The following is a 24,745-nucleotide window of genomic DNA, read 5'->3' on the forward strand; positions in this document are numbered from 1 at the left end:
ACTGTACATATACTGTTTTTTTTTGTGGGTTGGGGGGGGGAGGAGTGTCCCCTCTGACACTGGGTAGTTGCGCCCCTGCTTACGAGACAGGATAGTGCTTTGGCCGACTTTTACTGGTAAAATAAATACATTTTAATAAAACCTAAATGGGCTATTAAATATAATTAATTGAAATTCAATATGTAACTTTAACCAAAACTAATAAATAAATAACTATATAGGCCTACTCCAATAGGGATATTAGGCTACACAATATTAGGTGCTACACAAAGGAAGGTAATGAACATCAGCAAGTAGCCTATCTCAAATTCACTCCCAGAATTACTATTTCGTCTCATCCACATACGAGCCGTTTGGTACTCCCCTGTCCTCCGCCTGATCCTCCCACTAAAACCTGCTCATTCTGAAGCTCGGGAATAATGTCACTGTTTAGGGGGCAGGGGAGCGCTTTAACCCGGTCACAAGGCGGGGAAGTTGCTCACGGTTTTTCTGCGTTGCCATGGGGTTTTGTAAAACCTATTGACTGCGATAGGGTCCCTTCTTTTCTTTGAGTCTGTCTTTGTGGAGGAGGAGGAGGAAAAAAAAAACGCTATTACTTTTTCTTACAGAGGCGGGGGGGAGTGATAGTAGCATCCAAGGGAGGAGGGAGGTACTCCGGTACAGACCAACTGCGAGGCGAAGCGGCGGTGAAACCTCCCTCTCTTCCAGCGGTGGAGAAAATTCAACTTTTCTGAACGGCTGCCACGACATGAGTTGCACCTGAAGGTGAGTTTTCACAATTTCTGTGTTTTCATTTCGCCTGAGAAAAAAAAGAGAGAGTATATTTTTTTCACATTTTCTCCCTGCTAGTTGTGGCACTTGTTACAAATTTGAGCTGGCTTTGAACACGGAGCTCTCACTTGAGAAGGCACCTGTACGGACATATTGTTAGGCTACTCATGGCAGGTGGTTGAAAAATTCAAATTGAAAAAAGAGGGAATTTACGTAAAGGTAAGTGTAAGTCACGACTGCTATTATAATAGGCTGTCTTCAGTTTTTCATGAGTGGAATAATAACTGCGTAGACTTAGCTACAGTTTAGTCATAACCAGTGATGTGGGAGATGAACCAGTGGAGGGCTAACCTAGCATAACCAGGTTTAAACACACTTTGCAGAGGCACAATTCTTCCACTTTTTCACAGAAAATTCTTCAGCTTTCGGACCATTTTAAATTAATTAAACTAGGCTACTTGATGCAAGGGTAGGCTGCTAGAGTTGATAAGTATGAATTAATGTCACTCTGAGAACATAGTTCATTTTTTGTCCTTATTTATATGACTTGCCTGTGATGTCTGATAATAATCACACCCTGTCATCCGTATTTTACCACTACACTGCCCGTTACACAGGGATGTTGTCAGCCGGCTTGTCACTGGCTGGCATGCTAAATACTGAACCGCAGAACTGAATCATACCTTGTCATCAAATGTGGTGAATAGCATTATCCATTCTCCATTGGCAATAAACGCTTAGCCTACATTTCATCTTGCATTGATGTGACAGGCACAGGGATAGTTCTGTTTGGTAGGAACATGCACAAAAAGACATCTGTGTAGAAGCCCTGCTGATGGTTGAACTACAGTAATAAATTGTACCCAGATTGTAATGTACAGTAGACATATTATTGTGTGAATGCTGATTATTATTATTATATATATATATATATATATATATATATATATATATATATATATATATATATTATACATAAGTGGTGTTATTCAACTTTTTGAATGAAATTCATATTAATTACAACCATTCATACTTTTCCAACTATTCTCACTACTTCACCTTCTTCTTACGGATTTAAGCTATTAATCAAGTTTAGCTTTAGCCACTTAGCTCTTCAGCATTCGCACGTATTTTCTGCACGAAATGCATTTTCAAGTTGAATTTTAAAAAGCAAAGTGGCATTGGAAACTGCACTGAAAGTCTATGAAAGGTTATTTTTTCATCTTAGCTGACAAAGCACTAACATTACATTTTAGAGAAGAAAAAAAAAACAGTTGTTTTCACAAACTACATCCTCTTTCTTTAATCCCTACACTTGAGGAAATTGCTCTTCATTACATGCATTTCTGTTGCACAAGTGGAAAGCATGCATGACAAGATTAGAATGAGTGATGAGGCGTCAATGAGTGCGATTAAAACCACATTATGGTGACATTTAAATCAGAAGATTGAGGTTGTGGTTACCTATAGCTTTGGTAATTGATAGGGATGTGGGTGGAACAGTTGTGCATCAGGCTTGTGTGCGTGATGTGTTGCATTTAAAAACCAGATATATATCTCACATGGTTAACATAGTGATTCCCTCACTATGAATATTTACAAGGTATGCAAATTTTTCACACCGTGTTTGGAAGTGCTGTAAATTCAAATGCTGTTTTCCTCAGTGTTGTTGTTTATTGTCTCGTTATAGATTATGCCTTTGAGGGAATCCCAGGAAACAGAGAAATCTTTTATAGTTTACCCATAATTTAATATTTGTATTTCTTTTGATGCTTTTCTTTTGTTGTTCACAACACAATCATATTGACCTATATTGTCTGTAGCACAGTTTGTGGTACATTTTCCAAAAATGAAGATTGTGGTAAACACCCTCCCACTGTCACTCCTAACAGAACTAGAACTAGTAGTGCTGCTACTCCTAATAATGATCCAGCTGTTTCCTAATGCTAAACGCAAAGACCTTCTGAAGGTCAGACTGCCATTAGCAAATGTAATCATCTCAAACTGCTCTTTAGGAAGAGGAGGTCCTATTCGCGTTGTCCCCTGTTCATCCCATCAGGCAAAGTCACAGGTCTCCAGTATTCATAGCCAGAATTAGCCCATATCAGGTAAGTTGGCTGAATTTTATTTCTAGGCCAAAGACAAGAGCCTCTAATGGCACTTGTCATCACACGTGGTCCCCAGCCTCTCTGTATTCAGGGCAGTGGTGCTTTGTGTCCAGAAGTAGGTCGAATGCTTCTCACCAAACAATTTGAGCGAGAGCCAGTAATTGGACAAGCAAAGTGTCGACCATCTCCCAGCCGGTCCATGTCAGCCAGCCCTCTCACCACTTAATATGCAGCTCTGACCTGACGCATTTCATGGACCTTTTTCATCCTTTTAATCATTTAGATTACAAAATGCAGGAAACAGAGCATCCTTTGTAGCTGCAGAAGAACTCATTCTTCACATATTAATGGCTGCCATACTCCGCTACTAACAAATATCAGCTCATATGTTGAGAAACACAGAGTTACAGCAACTGTAACTTTTTAGTGAAGTAAATTTTATTCATATAGCCCAATATCACAAATTTGCCTCAAGGGGCTTTACAAACTGAACGGCATATGACACCCTCTATCCTAAGACTTGATTCGGATAAGGAAAAAGTTCCCCAAAAACTGAGAAAAATAGAGAGCAAAAAAATGGAAGAAATCTCCAGAAGAGCAACTGAGGAGGACAGACAGACATGCAATAGATGTGCGTATAGAACAGACCAACATAGTGAAAGTACAGAATGGACAATCAGGATGACGACATAGATAGACATATACGTAGATATAGTTTGACATTATAGATAGATTGTATACATGTGAAGAATGTGGATCTGGAAGTATGTGGAGGAACATAGTTGTTGTCAAACTGACTGACGAGAGACAGAGAGAGAGAGAGAGAGAGAGGAGAGAGAGAGAGAGAGAGAGAGAGAGAGAGAGAGAGAGGTCCCTGGACGGAGAAGCCTGAATGAAAACAAAGAACAATTAGGAAAGACAGAGGGAGAAGAGAAAGAGAGAGAGAGAGAGCGAGCATAGAGCTTGTGGGACACAAACAAACAGAGGTTTAGACAGATGCTGTGGGTTTCAGAAAGTTTATTCTGGTCGGCAGGACAAACATTGAACCATGGTTACAGGCCTGAAGTAATCAAAAAATAATCAACTAACTGAAAGTTAATGCGAAAAGATGAGTTTAAAGTTTGGAATGTGTCAACGGAGTCAAATTGTCTGATGTCTTTTGAATTTTGGGAGGAAATGGCCCTGCAGTGTGCTGACTTGGGGACAGACAGGAGCCCTGTATTCTGAGAGCGGAGAGCAGGGGATGGAGTATAAGGTTTAAGGTGATCAGACCGGTATGAAGGTGCTTGCCCATTTACAGTTTTCTACATCATCAAAAAGCACCTTGAAGTCTGTTCTAACATGGATAAAGAGCCAATGCAGAGAAGCTGCAGCATTCTGGACTTTTAGTACTAGCACACATATTGAAACTCAGTCACACAGACGAGTGATACAAACACACCTTGCTGTGTAGTGTTTATCTCCTGCACAAGCATCACTTGTCTCGCATTGCCAGACCTTTTTCCACAGCACTGCGGAGGAGGGTCTGGCTAGTCCACACAGCATTCTGGGAATAGAGAGAAACGTGCTCTGGTTTGTTGGCATGTCTTTAAACCAATCACAATCGTCATGTGCTGTGGCTGAAAATAGCCTCGGGAAGGAACTTGTTTTGGTGGAACGTGTACCTTCAAAAGTTGATTGGACAGATAGTCTAGCTAGCTGTCTGGATTTACCCTGCAGTGATCTGAGGAGCTGTTAACCATAGTCCTCATAAATAGGACTGCAGTTTGAAATTCCAACACAAAGAAAGCGTAAGGTAACGGGACATCCGGACAAAAAGAAGGCCATACTGCGAAATTTTCGGCGCCAACGGAGCAATCACGGAAGTGGAAGGTCGTGGATATAGACTAAAACATCACAAACTGTTAATATGTTCAGAGGCGGGAAGTGCATTGAAGATGTGAAAGTTGTTTTATCTGTATAGGTGTGTGTTTGCCATGCAACATACATATGCACTTACAGTATCTGTGCAGTCTCTCGTCTTGTGTACACAAGAGAGGTAGAGGTTGAGAGTAAAAAGGAGAAAGGGTGACACTGAGAGCCCTTTCTTTTTGCCAGCGCTGTGTACACCTGGACTTTAACAGTGCAGAGAGACAAAGATGTATCAGGATTCAGTGTGGCCGAGGCTCCCAGCCTCAGTGATACGTGGGGGCATTGTTGAGCGAGGAAAGACTGGAACATGTATTTTCTTATACATTCTATCTGCAAATTTGTGCATTTAAACCACTCTAAAACGTTCATCTGCGTCTTATCTGTGCACGGTCTGTAGTAGATGCATCTCTTATCGGCATAAGCAATGTAATTTCAGGCTCTAATTTTATCTGTCAGATGGAATCTGGAGTATCAGATGGCTTTTAGAGATTAGGAAAAAGCAGTCTAACAACAGTGAGCAGGAATGAAATGCTGTTTTAGATGAATTGTCCATTTAAGCTTCCTTGTTCTCACCCTACCTTGAAGTCTTGCTGGTGGTAATGAAAAAACAATGATTTTTTTTTAGGAATAGTTTATCTTACAGCTGTGTAATATGCTGATCCGTGGATATGAAGTGTAAACCTAAACTGTAATAATTACAAACAAAGCACTGACACAAGGCGGTGTTGATTAGATGTTAAGAGTGTGTTTCCCGGAGTGGCTGGCAGACGGGGCGAGAAGGTGTGGAGCCTAGCAAGTACCCAGGCCATAATTGAGGTTCAGCTCAGGCTCCAGCCCTACACGCAATTACAGACTTATGCTCCCTGTGCTGCAGGCAGAGTTGAGAGTGCTGCAGCGCCGGCGTACCTGAGCCCTCCTCTTTCATGTTTGTCACCGATGACAGCTAGAAAGGCACATTATAGCCAGTATGTTCTGGAAACGTGTTTGGTTACATGAAATATTCATTTAGTTGCCTGCTCTCTGGCAGTTTGCATATTTATTCACCAGATTTTTTTTGATGATACCTGTGACTGCGTTCAGAGGAGAGATAGTGAGAGAGTGTTGGAAATGATTCCCTCCGTGCAGCCTCTGATGGGGGATGGAGGAGGGGAGGAGTTGCTAAGATAAGAGGTGCTGATCATCAGAATCAAGGTTTATTTCTTATTTAACAGGCCACTGCATCATCAAGGCCACTGGGTGAACATGATCAATGGCTTCTCGCACTGCATGGACAATTAATCAGTAACATTTTTTTTTTTTTCCACGTCTTCCATAGTGCCTTGTGTGTCTGTGTACATGTCGTGCTTCATTATTATTATGTCCATGTGACAACATTTAACACACATTCTCCACTTGTGTAATTATCCTTTCCTCCAGGCTGTTTGTGAATGGGTTTTCCATTGGAATGTTTCATCCTCTATTGTATTCAACGCAAAGACAGTGATATGTAATGCTATTCTGCATCATACAGGTTTAATATTGTAATTTGTATGTTTAATTAATCAAATTAGATTATGCACACGTGAAAACCATAACCATCGAAGAGAACCAATTGTGTTTTTATGAGAAGAATTGTAACCCCACTGTGCATTGCTGTCAGCTTCAAACTCATTTTCCAATTGTATCGTTCCCATTCTTGCATGCCCGCTCAGATTTATAAAACTGTTATTGAATCACAGGGTACATATCATCTAAATTCAATGTTTATGGTAAAAACCTTGGTGAAAAAGGGAACACAACCATAAGATTCTCCAAGGAACAACAAACATGACATCTATGCCTCAAAGAGTCAGAAGTTATTGCCCTTAAGTCACTGCCGGGATACAGGGATGATTTCCATTTCAATTGCTGGCTCAATTTGGGATAACTCATGCATACAGAGGTAAGGCGAACAAAGAACGTAGGAATAAAAGTGACAAATGTAGAGAATGGAACAGAGGAGCGCGGTATCATTGGCTTTGTGTCCCATGAAGGGTATTGTGTATGGCTGCTTGGATAAGGTTGCAAGGGGACCCCTGGGACCTGGAAGTGAAGGGCACCGAGGACGAAGGAGGACACATGTGACAGGCAGGGGACACAGAGGACGTACCGGGACAGAAAACACGCCTCTTACTATGGTGCCATGATGTGCCATATTTGCAAGTTAATTTAATGGAATGTCCATCACGGTTTCCCACATCCCAAATTGCTTGTTTTGTCCAAATAGCAGTGCAAAACCTCATTCAATTTACAATCTTATAAAACAGAGCAGCAGTTGATTCTCAAAATTCTTGAATTGATTTATTTCCACGCAAGATATTTTGTTAATACATAAAACACAATTTGCACGCATAACTATATGGATTTACATCTTTATATATTCATCTATACCCCGTTTACACGTACGTGGTTATTTAGAAAAATGGAGACATTTCCCTTCGTTTGTGCCCTTCGTTTACACGCAAACGGAGAATTTGCCTCTGAAAACGATTCTTTCTAAAAACTCCGGCCAGAGTGGAGATTTTGGAAATCTTCGTTTGCACGTAACCTGAGACAAACGGAGGTTTAGGCAGCCGAGGAAGTGAGGAAGAGAAGAGAGAGGAAGTGATTCGTTGCTGTTGCTATTTTCGGGATTCTGATTGGCTAACGTGGGCTTGAGCTTCTCGTTCCACCGCCACCTACATGTTTGGCATGCTCTTGACGGCATATGTACCATGATTTACACGGGTACATGTAAATAAACACTTTTCTGAAAACTGAAAGCTGTGCACGATGTTATTTTTGAAAACGGAGAGGTTGAAATGTCCGTTTATGAAAATAGCCGGCCACGTGTAAACGTAGCACTAGTTGCCCTTTAAAAATTGCCTTTCTTTGTTATGATGGTGCCACTGTCATGGAATCATAATACTTTTAGGTTAGACCAAAATAGTATCAAAAACATTGAAATACTTAATCTTTAATAAGTATTTCCTGATATAAGTCATTCGTTTGCTAATTTTAGACCGCATTTTAACTATGCAAAGTTATTTGATGGCGGATTTTTCTTCTGTATGTATTTAAGAAATTGGCTTCTTAAATAGAAAAAAGGACTCTGTAGGAAAACAAGCCACAGCCACGCTAGCTTTAAGCTCAACAATGACAATGCTGACAATTTTGTGTTTTGCGGGTATAATGTTTACCATGTTCAACACTAGCACTAGCAAATGCCATAAGTTATGCAGGTATTTGGTCATAAACCAAAGTATTGGACGAGTGAAACTGTTGACCTGATGGTGCCGTTTTAAAAAGGAACCCCTAAAATTTTATTTTTTCTGAGACATTTCACACAAATAAGAACCTCATAGTGGTGCTAGAGAAAAAGTCAGGGGATCAGGAACGTCGGTAGATCATCTGGGGACTATTAATGTTATTATTTACACGTGTGCTTCCCCTGTAATGACATTCCAAAAGGTCTGCTGTAAAAAAGATCAATTACAGTCAGGCAGCTCATTCTGCTCTCTATTTACTGAAACCTCATAGTACAAACTTTAGAAAATCACTGACAAGTATAGTTTCAAAATTTCACACAAAACCCTACATTCTTTTCGCATAGTCAGAAAAAAATCACGTCAAACAATGTGATGTGGTACTGAACAAATGTTTACTTGATAATTTATGTGAGATAATGTATCCCTTAAGTGCTGTAGCAGTCTGTCTGGAAGTAGGTGAGTAATATGTGTCAGTGTGACAGGGTATGCAGTGAGGGCAGCAGTGCTCTATGTCCAGAAACTCCCCGTGGACCTCATTACACCGTGTTGGGCTCTGTTGGGTACTGTAAGTGGACTGCTGGGAGCCCCAAGCCAGTACAGCTCCATGTGTGTTGAGTTGGTGTGAACATGCGAGCCTGGTTTCTGCTCTGCATAGTAAGAGGCTGTTTACTGGTCCAGTGAGGCCCGGAGTCAAGCACAGCACTATCCTCCAAATGGAAGATTAGAGAGCAGATCAAGCATGGTTAGAATCATGAAACTAAGAGGATGTGTTTCTTAGTGGTCAATTCTCTAAGTGGGCTAACACATGAGTAAGTATGATAATCCTTTTTTTAGTTTTCTGTTGCATTGATTCATTTGTACCAAATTGTCATTTAGGTCCGATAATAGCGAGGATGTGCAGAGAACAAATTGCTTTTTCATCCTAATGGGGATACAAGATTTAACAGACCTTTTATTCACAATATCAAACTTAAAAAGAGATAGCCTGGTCCTAAAGCCTTGTTCTGTTATTGGCCATTAGGTACACCATTTTAGTATTTTGCTCCAAGGACATAGCAGCCCTTTTTATGTGTTTGTCTTTTATGTGGACTTAATTCATTTCATCATAACTAAAATATTCAATTTTTAATGTTGCGATAGTTTTGTAAAAGTCCTTGCAGTCGTCCTTTAGGTTCTTCTTCAAAGAGCCAGAACTCAGCATGTCTATTTCTTAATGTACTCACCCCTAGATACAGCAAATGTTGAGTGAAAGAATCTTGCCAAGCTGGTACGAATCCAAATTAATTCATCAGCTTGAGGGAGCTCCACTCTCCATTTTTACAAGTGTGACCCGCAGACCACCAGCTATGAACTACAGAACTTCTTGACCTCATTACTTTTACAGCTCCAGACCTTTTTGGTAAAACCGAGAATACTTGCAGAGCACGTTTTTATGGCCTCATATCAGATTGCAAACGATCTCACCTTGTAACATTTTCTGCGGTGTACAGTGTAGTTCTAATGAGTATCAGGGGATGGTTTTAACGGTAAAATGAGACCAGTTACAGGGTTTTATTCTGGTTAAGTTAATTATTATTGTTGAGGCTTCAAGAAAAAAGCGATGGTGCTAAATTACTAAGCATTTTTGTCACAAACTGACGAACTGCTTATTCAAACACACAAGAGGGCTGTGGTAGGGGTAAATACTATTTAATTGCATTAGGTAATCAGTGTAATGCAGTCTTTCCTTAAGACAATCACGAGAGTAAGGCTAATACTAAGTGTAGTGCTCATTATGAAATGCCATCCACTGTAATTGGAATTATTTTCCTTTTAGAAACAGCTTGTAAACGCTGTAACACAGCTTTGCACTCCTTTTTAGGGGCTAGTGTACAGTAGTACATAGATTGCAGTATGCATTTACTTTGTTAGCTTTTCTAAATGTTGCATATTGGCTTTGTTTGTTGTAGTATAGTAGAAAATAGATTACAGTAGTAAAATAGTTTCACTGTTAGACTGACCCAAAGTTCCTTCTACAAGTCTTTAAAGGTTCTTCTTGATATAGCATCTATGCCTTATTCCTTTACATAAATACTGCTGCAGGCTCTGCCATGAGCCCAAGTGTAAGAAAACATTTAGTTGTGTTGTACGAATTATGTGTTTTCTCCAGAACAGAAAGACAAATACAGTCTGTCACAGAGGCAATGCATGATTAACAGCCAAATGCTAATTTTCTATGCTGGAAGATTGCAGTTATGTTTGGGCAAAGAAACATATGTTTGTTTCAGATTAATCATGCAGATATTGAAAGGACTTTATAGATAAAAATAGTGCCCTGCAGCACAGTAATACGTTCCTTTGGCTTGTGTGTGTACATTCATCAATGTAGAATCCTATTATCTAGGTTTGCAATTGTATTGTCTGAATATGCACATTATTTTATGCTTAAAGAACAAATAGGAAGAGGACAGGCTGATCCTCAGCAGAGAGAATAAAATGGCAAAACAGCAGACATCTGTAGGCTATTTTAAGAATATGGATTAAATCTGGTTTGGGTTTACTACATTCTGCAGTAGTTCAGGCCCTGGTTCAGGTTAAAACAAAATCCACATTGGTCTAAGCCAAAAAAAATATAGCTCTATCCAAAAAATCCTAAGTGTGTGTACAGTATGAACAAATCTCACACTATTTCAGTGTGAGAGCTTTGCCAATTTGAAATGGCTTAAAGCCTTGGATCAATGGCTTTGAGAAACAAAAACAGATCAATAGAGGTGATCCTAGAGAAATCCTACTTTGATATCCTGAGTTTCAGCCTGGAAATGCTCCCATCAGTCTTCATGTGACGGACAACACAGGCGTTCTTGTCTGGATGGATTCTCACTTCTCTGTGGCTTTCCGCTGACCCTTCCAGTTTCCTGTGGTGTGTCACTAGCTAGAGGCCGTGTGTCATCTTCTCGGTAGGGACGTTGGGGGGGGGGTCCTCTGTTGTACAATTCAACTTCAGCACCGCAACACCTTGAGATACGCTAGTGTAGGCAGCTTGTTGTCTTAAACCTTGACATTTGCATTTAAATTGACTTCATGCCGCCGTGATTTATTTTCTTGAGAGAGTGACAGAGTTTTGTCGGTGGCTTTGCCTCTAATTCTCTCGCTGCTGCCACAAGTATGATAACAGAAGCAGAGCTATTATTCATTGAAATTGTAGTCTAACTTTGTTCCATAGTGTGCTCACTGCTCTAGTATAGCCACACACCAGCCACAGACCACTTGTGCCTCACAAAGTCTCTCAAAACAGCAGATTATATTTTTGCGTCATCATGCGTGATGGATTTTCTTATGAATTAATTGTAGTTAAGGAAAAATATGTTGTCGCGTAGGAGAGAACATACAGAATGGTGTTACTATGAACTTTGAACATTTTACGCACATTTCTAGAACTAAAGTAAATACCCCAACAGTGTTGTTGCAAACAGTCTGGGGCTCTTTTGACACTCTATTGCAGATTGAATTGTAATGCAGACTGACATTCTCACACCTTTTTATATGTAGTCCTATGCTAAAATGGGTCTCAATATCCCCTGTAGCTCCAGCGGCACTAAAGGAGAATAAGACCTGTTTAGCGTATGTTTTCACTTGAAAAATATAGCTATTACTCAAACTCCCTTTCAAGTCATGTTGATGTCACTCCAGTGATTTATCCATCTTACAAAAATAGTCAAACAAGAGCCTGCCAGCTCTGCAGGGGTCATGATAATTTAGGGGGCCATGGTGCTCATGGGATGACAGGTTGACACAGGATGTTTGCAGGGATCACCTCAGAAAGCATATATAATTGACACCATTAGCCTCGAGGTCTGTCAGTTTTCTGACAGCTGATGAATTCACGTGCGCCTTCCCTCCGCTACAGATAACAAATTCATACCTACTGTTTTTATACCATTTTACACCTCAGTAATCCCTTTCTAACAACCACTTGCCCCAGCTGAGCCACAGTTTTCACCCCGTGTCATGATTTGTGACTACCCTGTTCAGAGTGTGAAGTGGGCGAAGCACTGGCCAACATGCCCTCATGAAAGTCTGTCCACAAGTCTGATTCCCGCAGGGCGCGTATTCTTGTCTTCTTGTTGAACTGGTGCTGTATAGGCCCCTGGGCTCTACTGTGTCATGTAACTCACCTGCTGTTGAAACATTTGGATCATATCCCTGAGCACTGAGCAGTCCCTGGTTCCCCATTTGCAGCCAAACCAACGTAACAGATGGCTTTGCGTCTTCCTGGGCGTTCAGTGGAGGAGGTGTGGAGAGTTTGAAGGTTACTGGCAGGTCTTCTTCCGTTGTTCCGTGTCGAATGTCAGTACTAACACACGGGGGCCCGTTAATACTTGAGCCCCTCTTTTTCTTTACCACCTGCAGTGTGAGATGGGATTTTAGCTGGGGTCGAAAGTGTGCCAGAAGCACTGCTATTAACCCTGCACATTGTGCCTTTCTATGAAGGGCAGTCCTCTGGCAGACACTTCCTCTGTTCATAAAAGAACAGACTGCATTCCTTCCAGTGAGCATGGACATACTTTGCTGGCTCTCAAAGAACCTTCATGCAGATTTTGCAACAGTGGACACTCTTTTCTTCCCGTTTACACAGCACTCATTTTTCAACCCTGTTTAGACCAAAGCTGCTCCTCCTTTTGGGTTGGTTTCAGCTATCTCAGTAATGAAGTAAACAAGATCCTTCCTTCCTATTCACTGCACGACCAGAGTGTAAAGAACTATTCAAAGACAGTGAGACTTCTTTCCAGTGTGTGTGGGAGTGTGTCTTAACTTCACAAAGAGAGACTGATGCTCAGTTTGTACGTTGACAGAGGCATGTTAGCATCACAGTGAAGAGAGGAGGATTTTTTTACAGCAATCACAGCAGTGGTATTTTGACCTGCTGCATTGGGGAGATGTAAATTACTTCAGGGATGCTGTTTGCACTTTTTCTTTACACACTGTGTCAGCTATAACAACACTTGAGAAAAATCTGTACTATTTAGACACCTCATTCACGTTGATGTTGTCACTCAAAAAATGTTAAAATTTCACACGTTATGTGGCCGTGTTGGCTCAGTGGGTAGAGCAGGCGCACATACACTACCGGTCAAAAGTTTGGGGTCACTTAGAAATTTTCATTCCACTCCATTACAGAGAGAATACCAGCTGAGGTCAGTTGCATTGTTTTTTTAACCAGGGCAGCAGTTTTCAGATTACATTATGTGCTTACATAATTGCAAAAGGGTTCTTCAATTTTTCTCAGTTAGCCTTTTAAAATGATATCAGATTAGTAAACAGAATGTGCCTTTGGAACATTGGATGAATGGTTCCTGATAATGGGCTATGTAGATATTGCATTAAAGATCAGCCACTTCTTTCTACAACAGTCGAGAACCCTTTTGCAATTATTTAAGCACATAATGTAATCTGAAAACTGCTGCCCTGGTTAAAAACAATAATGCAACTGATCTCAGCTGGTATTCTGTCTGTAATGGAGTGGAATGGAAATTTCTAAGTGATCCCAAACTTTTGACCGTTAGTGTATATTTAGAGGTTTATGCCTCAACGCAGAGGCCCAGGGTTCGACTCTGACCTGTGGCGATTTCCTTCATGTCTTCCCCCTCTCATTTCCCCTTTCTCACCTACTGTATGCTGTCCATTAAAGGAAGGAGAAAGCCCAAAAAATAATCTTAAAAAACCCCCACTCCCAACTCATCAAATAAGGCAGCTGTGGCCATCAGTGTCTAATACAACCCATCCTTTAGCGTTTGTTTAAGCTGCGCTGTGAGATTGCGTAGTATAAAGAACACCAAAGTCCGCTGGGATAAATAGTAGAGATGGTCCGATACCATTTTTTACTTCCCGATACCGATTCTGATACCTGAACTTGCGTATCGGCCGATACCGAGTACCGATCTGATACCAGTGTGTCATATATTTTATTATGTTTTAACAACTGTATACTACTATCCCTGTATGGATGTGATGATTTCTATCTTTGTTGTCGGTCTGGCTCAGGTTAAACTCTTTGTGAAACATGAACAAACACTAACAGTGAATGTCACAGAACTTTCTTTTATTATCCAGTTTGACAGTCAAAGAACACAAATAAACTACTTTAACGTAGAATTTCTTTTCTTAAATCTAACAAAGCTGTTTTGTTGCCTGAACCTAACCTTATCCTGCATGTTGCAGTTTACGCCAAGCTGTTGTATACATGTGCCAAGTTGGGAGTGAGAATGTTTTAATGGTCATTGATAAACGTTGAAACTGGCTGGTGTTTGACCTGTAATCTAAATTCTCTTCATGGTTTTCTAACGCAGATGGTAGAACAGCTGTGACTTAAAAAATGAATAGGAAAAAGATAAAATAATTACCTCTGGATCCTTCTACATCATTTTGTGACTGCATGCTTAGAGATGGGAAAAAACACTGAACATGTGGTGTGAGGGGATGGATATCCATCTACTGTATAGAGACTGTCTGCAAGGTGATTCACATTGTATAACTGGAGGAGCATACTTTTGCTAGGAGCGTGTGCATTGCCAGTGGGGTCACGTCTGTCTGTCTCTTTTCGGTAAATTGTGAAATGGGGACCAATACTGATGAAGCCAACCATAAGCAAAGCTCTAGGTGGGGGATTCCATTATAATGCTCAGCCTGAAAAGACCCCACACTGGCTCCAATAAGAACCAGAGGGGGATTTGTTTTGCTCAATAAGTGGTAAAAAAATGGTATCAAAATGGTCCACCCCACACACACACACACACACACACACACACACACACACACACACACACACAGTGGCTGATTTATAAGTCTGCACATTTCCAGTTTTCTGCTGCTGTGTTATAAAGCACAAGGTGGGGCCATTAAACTGATGGCATAGCTTTTCTTCTCTGTCACTGTCAGTAAACAGTACCCAGTTAGAAGGCTGGGGTTGGCCACTGCACTCAGCTGCTTTGATTTTTTTGAATGCTTTTTTCTTTGCACTGCTTACTTTTCTTTAAACAAGGGATTTAAGTATCACGGCATACAGTGTAAAACATAAACATGAAAGAGAGAGAGAGAGAGAGAGAGAGAGAGAGAGAGAGAGAGAGAGAGAGAGAGAGAGAGAGAGAGAGAGAGAGAGAGAGAGAGAGAGAGGGAAAAAACAGGTTTGATCAAAGCTGTATGTGCTTCAGTGCATCAAAAGGATATTGTTCTGAGCCATTTGGTTCCTGTCTTGACCCAGTAAATGCGGCAAGGCTACTATCTACAGAAAAGCACGTTGGAGAATCCTTCCCTGTCTGACCAGAGCCGGAGAGCTCTGGCGCCCAGAATGCAGAGCACAGCAAGTCCACAGCCATCATCATTAGAGCTATGCTGCTGTGGACACTAATGGCTGTCCCCGTTCTGCTGCCTCTGCACATTCACAGGGCTCATCTGAGACTCAGGGTGTGAACACGTGAATTAATTCAAGAGAGATGAATTCACAGTTCCTGTCCCTGCTTTAAAGCAGGGTGCAGGATGTAGAAACCTTTTGTAGCGAATAACCACGAGTGCATTAGTGGTGACGTCCTCTTTCAACCACTCTCAAATCTGAAAGCAGGCTAATTGGGGTGTTTGTCCTCGTTTATCTTCATTTAAAGGCTGGAAAAGATGGCGGTGTTTACTCGTTTCAATATTGAGAAGGGGGGAGCGGGGAGGAGAAACAAACAGTGGTGGCAGTGTTAAACTGGGGGATGGGGCTGTTAAACTTGATGCGCTATGGACGTGCTATTCCTGGACTCCTAATTGCTTTTTAAGATTTCAAATAGCCATATGAGCACCTTTTAAACAGATAATATTCCAGCATCAAAAGGTTGGGTAGTAAATATCTGCATGCATGTTTCATGACAATTCATCACCTCTATTTCTCAAGAAAGTGTTAAATGCAATATTTGAAAATCAATACAGGGTCATGACAAGGCACATTCATCAAGTGTGTTTATTTCCTCAGTCATGGTGAAAAGCTTTACATGGCCATCTCTTTCCAATTACATGCAAAGGCGGGCATAGTCTAACCCCCTTTCTGTTGTTTCTGTAGTGGCAGTATAGATTTTCAGCCTTCCAAATGAACTCTTTACTGAAGAGCCTGCAGTCATTGTGCTTTGCCCTTCCCCTGGTTTTAGGCGCAGTCATTCCATCCTTCAAATTTACACTTTACAAATCAATAAGCTTTCACAGTAATTTAACTCTGTGTGCCCCTTGAGAGCTTTGGTCAATTTACTGTATATCATAGGTACAATTAAATTAAAAGTGTGGTTCCCCTTTGTCCTTTGCTACTAAACAGGCCGGTTAATTGATGTTGTGGCAGGAACTGTATGTTTTGTTATGGCCTCATATATTTATTTTATTCAGTGTAAGCAACGTATAGGGCTAACCAAACAGGATGCAAAAATGTAGTACTTGGTTTTCTTCTTAGTTTGGCTGGATTTATCAGGATTTTGCCCTGACATAGTGCATGATTTATATTTGACTTCTGAATCCAATGTGATACTGGCGAGTAGGGCGTCATTGATCAATACTCATATTGCTGGAGATCAATCCCCCATATGGAGCAGAGTCTGGGATCCCCATTGCTACTTTTTGGTTGGAGCATGACCAAAACTGGAATATAAAAAATATTCTAAGGGCAATATATCGGCTTGTATTTCTTTAGTTTTGATTATGAAAGAGAAGTGATAAAGAGCTGGGTATTTTTTTTAGCTAAAGGATAAGCTGATTCTTCATGTTCTCATCTGTAATATGCTGTTCTGCCAGCTCATTTATTGTGATACCAATCTGTCTTCGCCAAGCCAATATCCGCCAATAATATCAGCCCGCTGCTTTATCTGGCTCTAAGTTTAGTTTTTAATCTTATTACCCTGACCAATAAGTATAATCTCATTAGTGTTATGGAAATGCCATTTCCATAAGACTAATGAGATTACACTTATGGCAAAACCAAACACACATAACTGCGTATGCTGACAGAAGGCTACAGTCACTTGTCCAAGGTAGTTTTATTGAAGTTTAATCTCGTTAAATGTCCTCTCACATGCTTGTCCTTTGATAGCGTTGTTTTTTACAAATGCAGCCAAGATACAGATTAAATATGTTTCTGGACATGCTCGGAATTTTTATAAGGGAATTGAAATAATGTATAAGGTTGTTGTACAGGAACGTAAGTAGTTCCTCCTCTTAAAAACACTTTCGTGTTCCTTAGCCAGTCCTGCTGTCAAGTGACCAGACTTTACTTTAAATATCAGCATTGAATGTGTTTATTGTAAAATAGAAAAATATGCCAACATTTATCCTAACCTAACAAAAAAATCTCGAAAACCAATTTTGTTGCCTTGGGTTTACAATTGCTTGTTAGATATTCTGTTTTTAGTTCACTTGCATTTTGAGCAATTGTCTTTTTCAATAAACTTCATTCTGGATTAGCAGCTGAGTGCTCAGGTGCTGCAGACAACTGGTGACAGAGAATCAAAGCCCCCTTTTGAGAAATGGACGCATGTTGCTAAGATGCACTGTACCAACCATTGTTCATCATTAGGCAGGACTGAGGAATATGCATTATGGATGATGTAGTCATTCTAAATGTAACACACAAACTGTTAAAGGCTTTGAGATGAAAGATAGGATGTCAGACAGTGAAGAGCCTGCTTCGGACTGACCAAAGATCCTGCTGCGGCCGCAGCGTGAGATAGAATCAGAGATCAGTCAAAGCCTTCGTTAATGGAGCCAACAACAGAGAGGAATTCCGCATGGTCTATCACCAGCTTCCTTAAAAGGAACAAGGTGGAATCCATCAAGCACTTTTGCCTTCATGACATGTTACATCTATAGGTATGTGAAAAGAGTGCCAATTGAAGTGTAAATTGGAACTATTTAGGGTCTGTTAAAGGCACATGTTTCTTTTGGGTATGTGGTCGATTTTGTCCTCTGTCCCAGCTAGAATAGGTCATAAAAGAAGCACTGTCTGCTCCATATTGACTTGTTCTATTTGATCTAAACCCCCTTCAGTCACACAGCAACATTGTAGTGGGGCAAACAACATTTAACATGCATTATTTGTATCTGTATTCCATGTTTCAGACTTTGACAGGCACTGGTAGCAAAAGAACATCTTTGAAACGTTTCTTGAAACTTTGTAAAGATGTTTAAAACACAGGGAAATGGTAACTATTTTTATTTATGTATGTCCACATAGAACTAATTATAAAAGAATCCTCAGAAACTCTACTGTCAAATGTTCTCCCCATGCTGTCCCAACTTCAAAACAGAGCAATTCCTAAACTTCCCTTTAATAGAGTCTTTCAGGGAGGCACAGGAAGAGGAACAAATGCCTCTATTCAGTAGCGTCCAAAATGCTAATGCCTTCGGCTCTTAACACGTTTATAAGGGTTCCCATGTCACGACATGGCATAGTCCGCCCTAATGGGGGCTGGGGGCTGCATGAAAAAACCAGACACATAACAGAACAAGAGAAATATGACAACAAGACTTCTGGTTTCCCGGGGAACTGGGCATCTGAAGCTCCAGTTCTCCTTCTGGAAGATGCACGCAAACATGTTATGTCACACATGACGCATTTGAGGTTTCTTTTCTTCACAAGGACTTTGGTCACTGAAATCTCTGTTTGGAGCCGAACATGGACCCTGACATTTCAAATATCTATAAAACTTCCAGGCATTGTGTGGTTTTGTTTTTGTAACAGATCACGCATCAGTGTAGTCATAGACTTTGTGGACTTGTTAAAGGGAAAAGAAGTGACCGAGAGGTCCGGTGCTGTCATTGGAACTGTTGGCCATTCCAGTGGATAATATTGAATTCCAGTAAGTATGTGCTCCCATATGTAAGTGATGGCAACACAAGGTTCTTTTATTGGAGAAACTTTCTGCAAGCAAACAAATTAGGGGCAAGCAGGGTTTAGTGATTGCTTGGGAAAGTCATTACTCCTTATCTGTATGGGTGCTGAAAGGCAGTCTGTAGAGCCAGGCTCCAGCCTCCAGGCCCCTTTTGGATTGATACTATGTCAACTGCTCAATTCTGGTCAACCTGTAAAACCGGTTCAACGTTGTATTGACCAGTTTGAATAATTAGACAACAGGTTACATCAAACTTTTCTCTCAACTCTTAATTCCATTTTCAATATGTCATTTCATGACCCAAAGCATACAGCTGTTTCAAACTGATAAAAGATTGGATTGACGTACTGATTTGAAATTTGGGGGGAAAAAGCACGGGTATTGAATGAGTACTCAGTATCAGCAAGCAGATCATACCATGAGTCGAAGTATTGGAATTGGTATTGGAAGAGGAAAAGTTAGATCAATGTATCTCTATTTTTTTTTGTGATTTATATTTCATACCATTATTATTCAAAATGAATCCATGTCAGTCTTATATAATGTCAGTTATAAACTACTGTAAGCCAATAGTGCGCATGTCTAAAGGCTGCGGTTCAAAGCAATCTTGTACAGTTTGGTCAAGTATTTAAGTATTCCGCCATGAACAAATGGACTGCTATTGTGCCAACAATCACTTACCACTGCTTAGTCAATGGTACATCCTTTTTGAAGACCCACCTTTGTTGTTATTGTTCCACAGTTCTTTTCTTGTATAATAGTGAGTGTACACGGCAGTTTCACCATGACATCATTGACATTGCTTTTAATCTGTTGATACGTGCATCAAAAGACACAATTAGATTGAGGTTGCTAGCACTTCTGGTCACTTTTGTGTTGCGGATGCCTTTGGATGGCACAATTTGGACACAGATTGTACTGATTGGTCTACAGAGAGGTACCATAATCGTCTCCTCTCGTGCTTTGTTAGTGAGCTATGATACGCAGGATATGTCTAGATCACTAGGTATGTCTGGAAAAGCTGGTGTTGTGTGCTAACAAGATGCTCATGCTATTTTTTGATATTGAGGGAAAAACATTCTAAAAGTTCCTAATCATATTTAGACATTGATCTGAGCTCTCTAATATTGAGCAATACTAGTTCATATTTTCCATTATTCTGTGTGTATTTGGAATGTCTATGTGACTTTCTCACTGGAACAAAGAGCAGCCCTCCACCCACACACAGAAAACACAAAGCTATATTCTGTACTCAGGCAGAGCTTTTGATGTTAGCCCCTTTCACTGGATTTTTCTAATGCCCTGTGTGTCCTTTCAAGTTGTGAAAAGATAACTTTCTGGGTGTGCCTCGTGTTTCAGTTTGAAGCAGGGATTTGTTTCATTTGTTCGAGCATCCTTTCAAGTGGCATTGGCTCTTCGAAACATTGAGAGCTTTAAGCTCTTGATTTGGCAAGACACTCCGCATCTGTCATAATTGTTTGATGTTGGGTGGATTTGTCTGCATGCATTGCTACATTGTCCTGTGGTTACATTTCCAGTTGTCTGATTTGTTCCACATTTATATCACTGCACTTTACCACTGGTGCTCATAGCAAACTGGTAAGGTAATGACGGAAACCAGACATTTTTCATTCAATATTACACACAACGAGAAACCTGTACCTGTTTTGCCCAAAGTCACTAGTCGCTGCTTTATGCTCATCCATAAATGTCTCAGGTACTCTGTAATTTATTAAGCTGTCCGTGTCATTCATGAGACACTGAATAATGTATATGGATTTTATGTTTTATAAGCCACTACTACCCTGAGCCCCATGTTGCCCATGGTGTGATTTTCCTGGAACATATGAAGCATACAAATATAACTAGACTCTGATAAGCACAATCCATCAAGTAAAGCCAGAAAGGATTGCATGGTAGTACAGTTCCTGGTGTACTTTATAGAATTGTGCCTGTGGGCTACTACACCTGACGTGGGCTAATTGGCTATCAAGAGAGGCTCTGAGAAAAATAGGACTACATGTTTCCCATCGTCAAAATGAAAGATAACTATGAAATGTGTGGTACTGTGTTGAATGGCAGGTTCTTCTAAATGGACATATTTTAAAGCAAATATTGGAGAATCAAGGATGTCCCGGTGTTGCTAAGGCAAAGTAACATCCAGACAATATTGTAAGGCCACACACATTGATGAGACCTTCTTTTTATGTGCTCAGTGAATGGCCATGAGGATGAAGCTTGAAAAGTTGTGCAGCCGGCCTATTGACAAGCTTGTCTGTGTAAAAAACACACACACACACACACACACACACACACACACGGAGGAGGCCTCGCCCTCAACACCCCCAACCCTCCACACACACACACAAACACACACACACACACACACACACACACACACACACTCTTTAATTCGTCTCAAATATATGTCTGCCTCCTCATCTCTTGCTGTGCGTCCAAGTGAGACGGATCCCACCGACATTTTCCACTGCAGGATTAAGTGTGTAGCGCGACGGGCTGCTCTGCCTCACTGCACCTAAAGGGCTGACCCCGACTTGTGTGTGTGAAGAGGTGGCCAGCAGGACACTCCTTAAAAGGCAATAAGATCCTTACTTCTTATTATGAGTGGGCGTGCAACTAAATAATCTGACCTGCTTTTCCTTGTCATAGGACTATAGGCGGAAAAAAGCTTGTTTTCCGGAAATAATTAATCCTACTTGTTGGCATAATAATATTGAGGAGAACATGTTGCTAGTGCTTTGAGTGTTTCCTGATGAGCCCTGTTCTCTGACAGGTGGGCTGCTACTGATGGAGATCATCTTCTCATTTAGCTTCCTGCCTGCAGCACCGTTGAATTATATTACACCTGAGCCACCCTTTCTGAGAAGGGAATTTGATTCAGACCTGAGTGTGCATTTGTGCAAGCAGGTTTGTGCATGTGTGAGGGTATCTGTGTCTATGTTTGTGCACAAGGCTGTGTGTCCAGGCCAGGGTGTATCTCAAAGCAGAGCCAAGCCTGGTTACCATGCCTACACATCTTACTAACAGACAATGCATTTATCTTAATGAGTTCATTTTGAAGCTTATGTTTGCCTCTGTATTCTCTGTCAGCTGTGTACACACTCTAAACAGCTATAGAGAAGAGGCCCTTTCCATGGCTAAAAGTCACTTGGGTGAAATAGCTTATTGATTCTTGGGGGAAACATGATTAAATTAAGTTCTAACTGGACCCTTCATCTGAACTTGTCTACAGGAGAGAATATAAAAAAAAGAAGCCAGTCTGCTTTTGTACAGCTTATGGTCTACTATTTTGTCTTTATGAATTGCTGCCTTCTGTTTTTTGTTTTTTTTTTAAATATAGGTTGACAAATTTATGTTAACTTCCAGGTTTTAATAAAAGAAAAAAATGGGTCTACACATCTTTGGTTATATAAACTTGAAACTCTTAATAATGTTTATTGGTCTCGAAGATTAATATTATTTTACTGCACTTATTACGACTTTTTGAACTTCAATTGTGTTGAATTATAAGGACATGCTTTCACTTCAAATATCAATATTTCTAATTAAATCAAGAATATTTTCCATGATGATTCGTGCAGCCTTGTAAGAGACAGAGAGAGTTTGCTTAATTTCACTGTTTGTAAAAGTCGTGTTTGCTTGCTAACTGTAGGTGATGTGCAGCCAGAGATGGAACAGACGTTGTTGTGCACATTGTGTTCAGTAGGTGTGCTAATCAGGAGTAGAGATCCCCTGATCACTGCCATGATCACTGAGCGCACCATCTGTGGTGCTCTGATGGCCGGCAGTGTGGCTGAGAGAGCTGGATAAGAGTCTGGTACAGTCTCTCTGCTGTGCTCTGCCTGTCCTCACAGGGCTGCAGTCAGCTCTGCCTTCACACTCTCCTATGAGTGTGCTGTTTTACTTGTCTTAAAAAAACCTGGATCCACTTAGCATGCAGACACTTCTTAAGCTATACCAATATTAAACATTTTGTAGATTTCAGATAAACCACATAATGTGTGCAGCCCCCCCCACGGATTTTTATTTATTTATCTCTTTTTAGATTTCTGTTGTTTGATCGGTCTCTCTGTAGTGTGCCGTACTGAAGAAATCAGCTGTCAACGTGGATCTGGAAATAATTGAGGAGACTGTTAAAGTGCCACGGTAAATGGAGAATTGCACATAAATGTGGGCAATTTAATTGCTGGAATTTAGTCTGTTTTCCATTTGCATTCACAGGTCATAAACAGTACCAGTCACATCGTTGGCAGTAACGCACGGGTTCTTGCTGAGTTCAAATAGAGTTACAACTTGATTGTAATGGAATTCCCAAACTGTGACCTCAAATACATGTGTAAAGACGCCCATGTAGCATGCTGCAGTAAACGGCTCCCCAAAGCATCAAGCCAGGACAACTTTTCATCAATGCCTAAGTGATCAGTATGAATATAGGTGCACCTGTTACCATGACAACTTATAAAACCATACACAGAAAAAAAAAAGTCATATTGATTCAGCGCTCACAGAATAAAGCACATGGTATCAGCTAAAGACAGGTTGGCCTGCTCCTATCTGCGTGTGCCAGGTTACAGGCTTATTGACCGTTTTTTGACAGACTGAGTAACAGACGACTTTTTGGGGAAATGGGCCGTGTGCCCAAAGTTCAATTAAAAGCCTCACACTGTGTGTAGTAAGCATATTTGCCAAATGGTGGAAAAAAAGTGTAAATCAGTCTCCGTTCTTCCTCAGCAACTTTCAGGGATATTGATGGCTCTATCTTTTTTATTTTGAAATCCCTTTGATGCTTTAACATTTGTCTCAACCTGACGGGTTGAAGGAGATTTTGAGTTATCACATACAACACGTGAGGTTTTAGTAGGGTCATGAACTGTGGATGTAGCCACCTGCATTTTTCTTTCTCTGCTCTTAAAGCAGACAGTGGGGGGGAGCAACATGGCTTTAGTTTTGAATGGGCCTGGTGTTGTGTGTGCTTTTCTTCTTTTTCGTCCTCTTCTTGCCCAATGGGGGCAGCAGGTCAAGAGAGCGTTATTTTAATACCGTTGACACATTACGACTGCAGACCTCCATCTTGTAGTGGTCCGATAACATGGAGTGATTGCTGCTTGAGGGAGATAAGAGTTGCGTCATAAATTAAAGATGTTGTAAATAATTTCAGACGATTATCTCATTTTAATTTTAATTTCTGAATGAGTTGTGCCCAAGTGAAGTCAGAGCGTATGCTCAAAACCATATTAGACTGGCAAATGGGACCAATCACACATCAGATGTTAGTGAAGCATGGTGGCAGCAGAAAATGAGCCAGTTGAATATATGAGTTTATTGAGTTGCACAATCTGCTTACACTTTGTCCCTGACTTCCTTTATGGCATTTTAACAATTGGTTCAAAGTGTGAATAAATGTTTGCCTTCTTGCCTCTGTAAGTTATGTCCAAATCAGTGAATCAACTGGGCTGGAAAATGTGAATGAGCCAGGGGAGCCGAGAGAAAGGGGAAGAGGCTTTCCCCGGGGCAGTGCCCAGGACAATGTCAGGTTTGTCTGGCCCGAGTGCCTGAACACTAAGCTTTTCGGAACTGGCAGCCCGCCCCGGTACCTACCCATCTCCCCCGGCTTCCAGAGCTGTCCAGCCCCAGAGCACTAAGCATTTGTGCAAAGTTCATAAGGCTTCCCTCTGTTTGTGCGGCCATAATGGCAGCTCCATCCTGTTGTAGCTCAAAGAGTGCTTATGGGCTGTAAGGGCCCTGCATTGGCGCTGCCGAGACGTGTGAGTGTTCTCAGTTACTGACT

The 24,745-nt window shown here is 40.9% G+C and overlaps 1 protein-coding gene across 3 annotated transcripts in view; it reads left to right on the forward strand.

Moving 5' to 3' along the window:
- The first annotated feature begins 209 nt into the window (after positions 1 to 209).
- chl1b (cell adhesion molecule L1-like b) overlaps positions 210 to 24,745 on the forward strand; it is a 68,932-nt gene continuing 44,396 nt past the window's right edge. The window contains exons 1-2 of one of the 3 annotated variants that reach the window (XM_028576690.1): positions 210 to 276; positions 609 to 765. The gene's annotated coding sequence lies outside the window, so the exon portion shown is untranslated. Of the gene's footprint in view, positions 277 to 351; positions 766 to 18,709; positions 18,904 to 24,745 lie in introns of those variants that run through there. The other 2 variants (XM_028576692.1, XM_028576691.1) reach the window with 2 other exon arrangements.

The sequence above is a fragment of the Perca flavescens genome, chromosome 4, assembly GCF_004354835.1.
Source record: "Perca flavescens isolate YP-PL-M2 chromosome 4, PFLA_1.0, whole genome shotgun sequence".
In the NCBI taxonomy this organism is placed as follows: domain Eukaryota; kingdom Metazoa; phylum Chordata; class Actinopteri; order Perciformes; family Percidae; genus Perca; species Perca flavescens.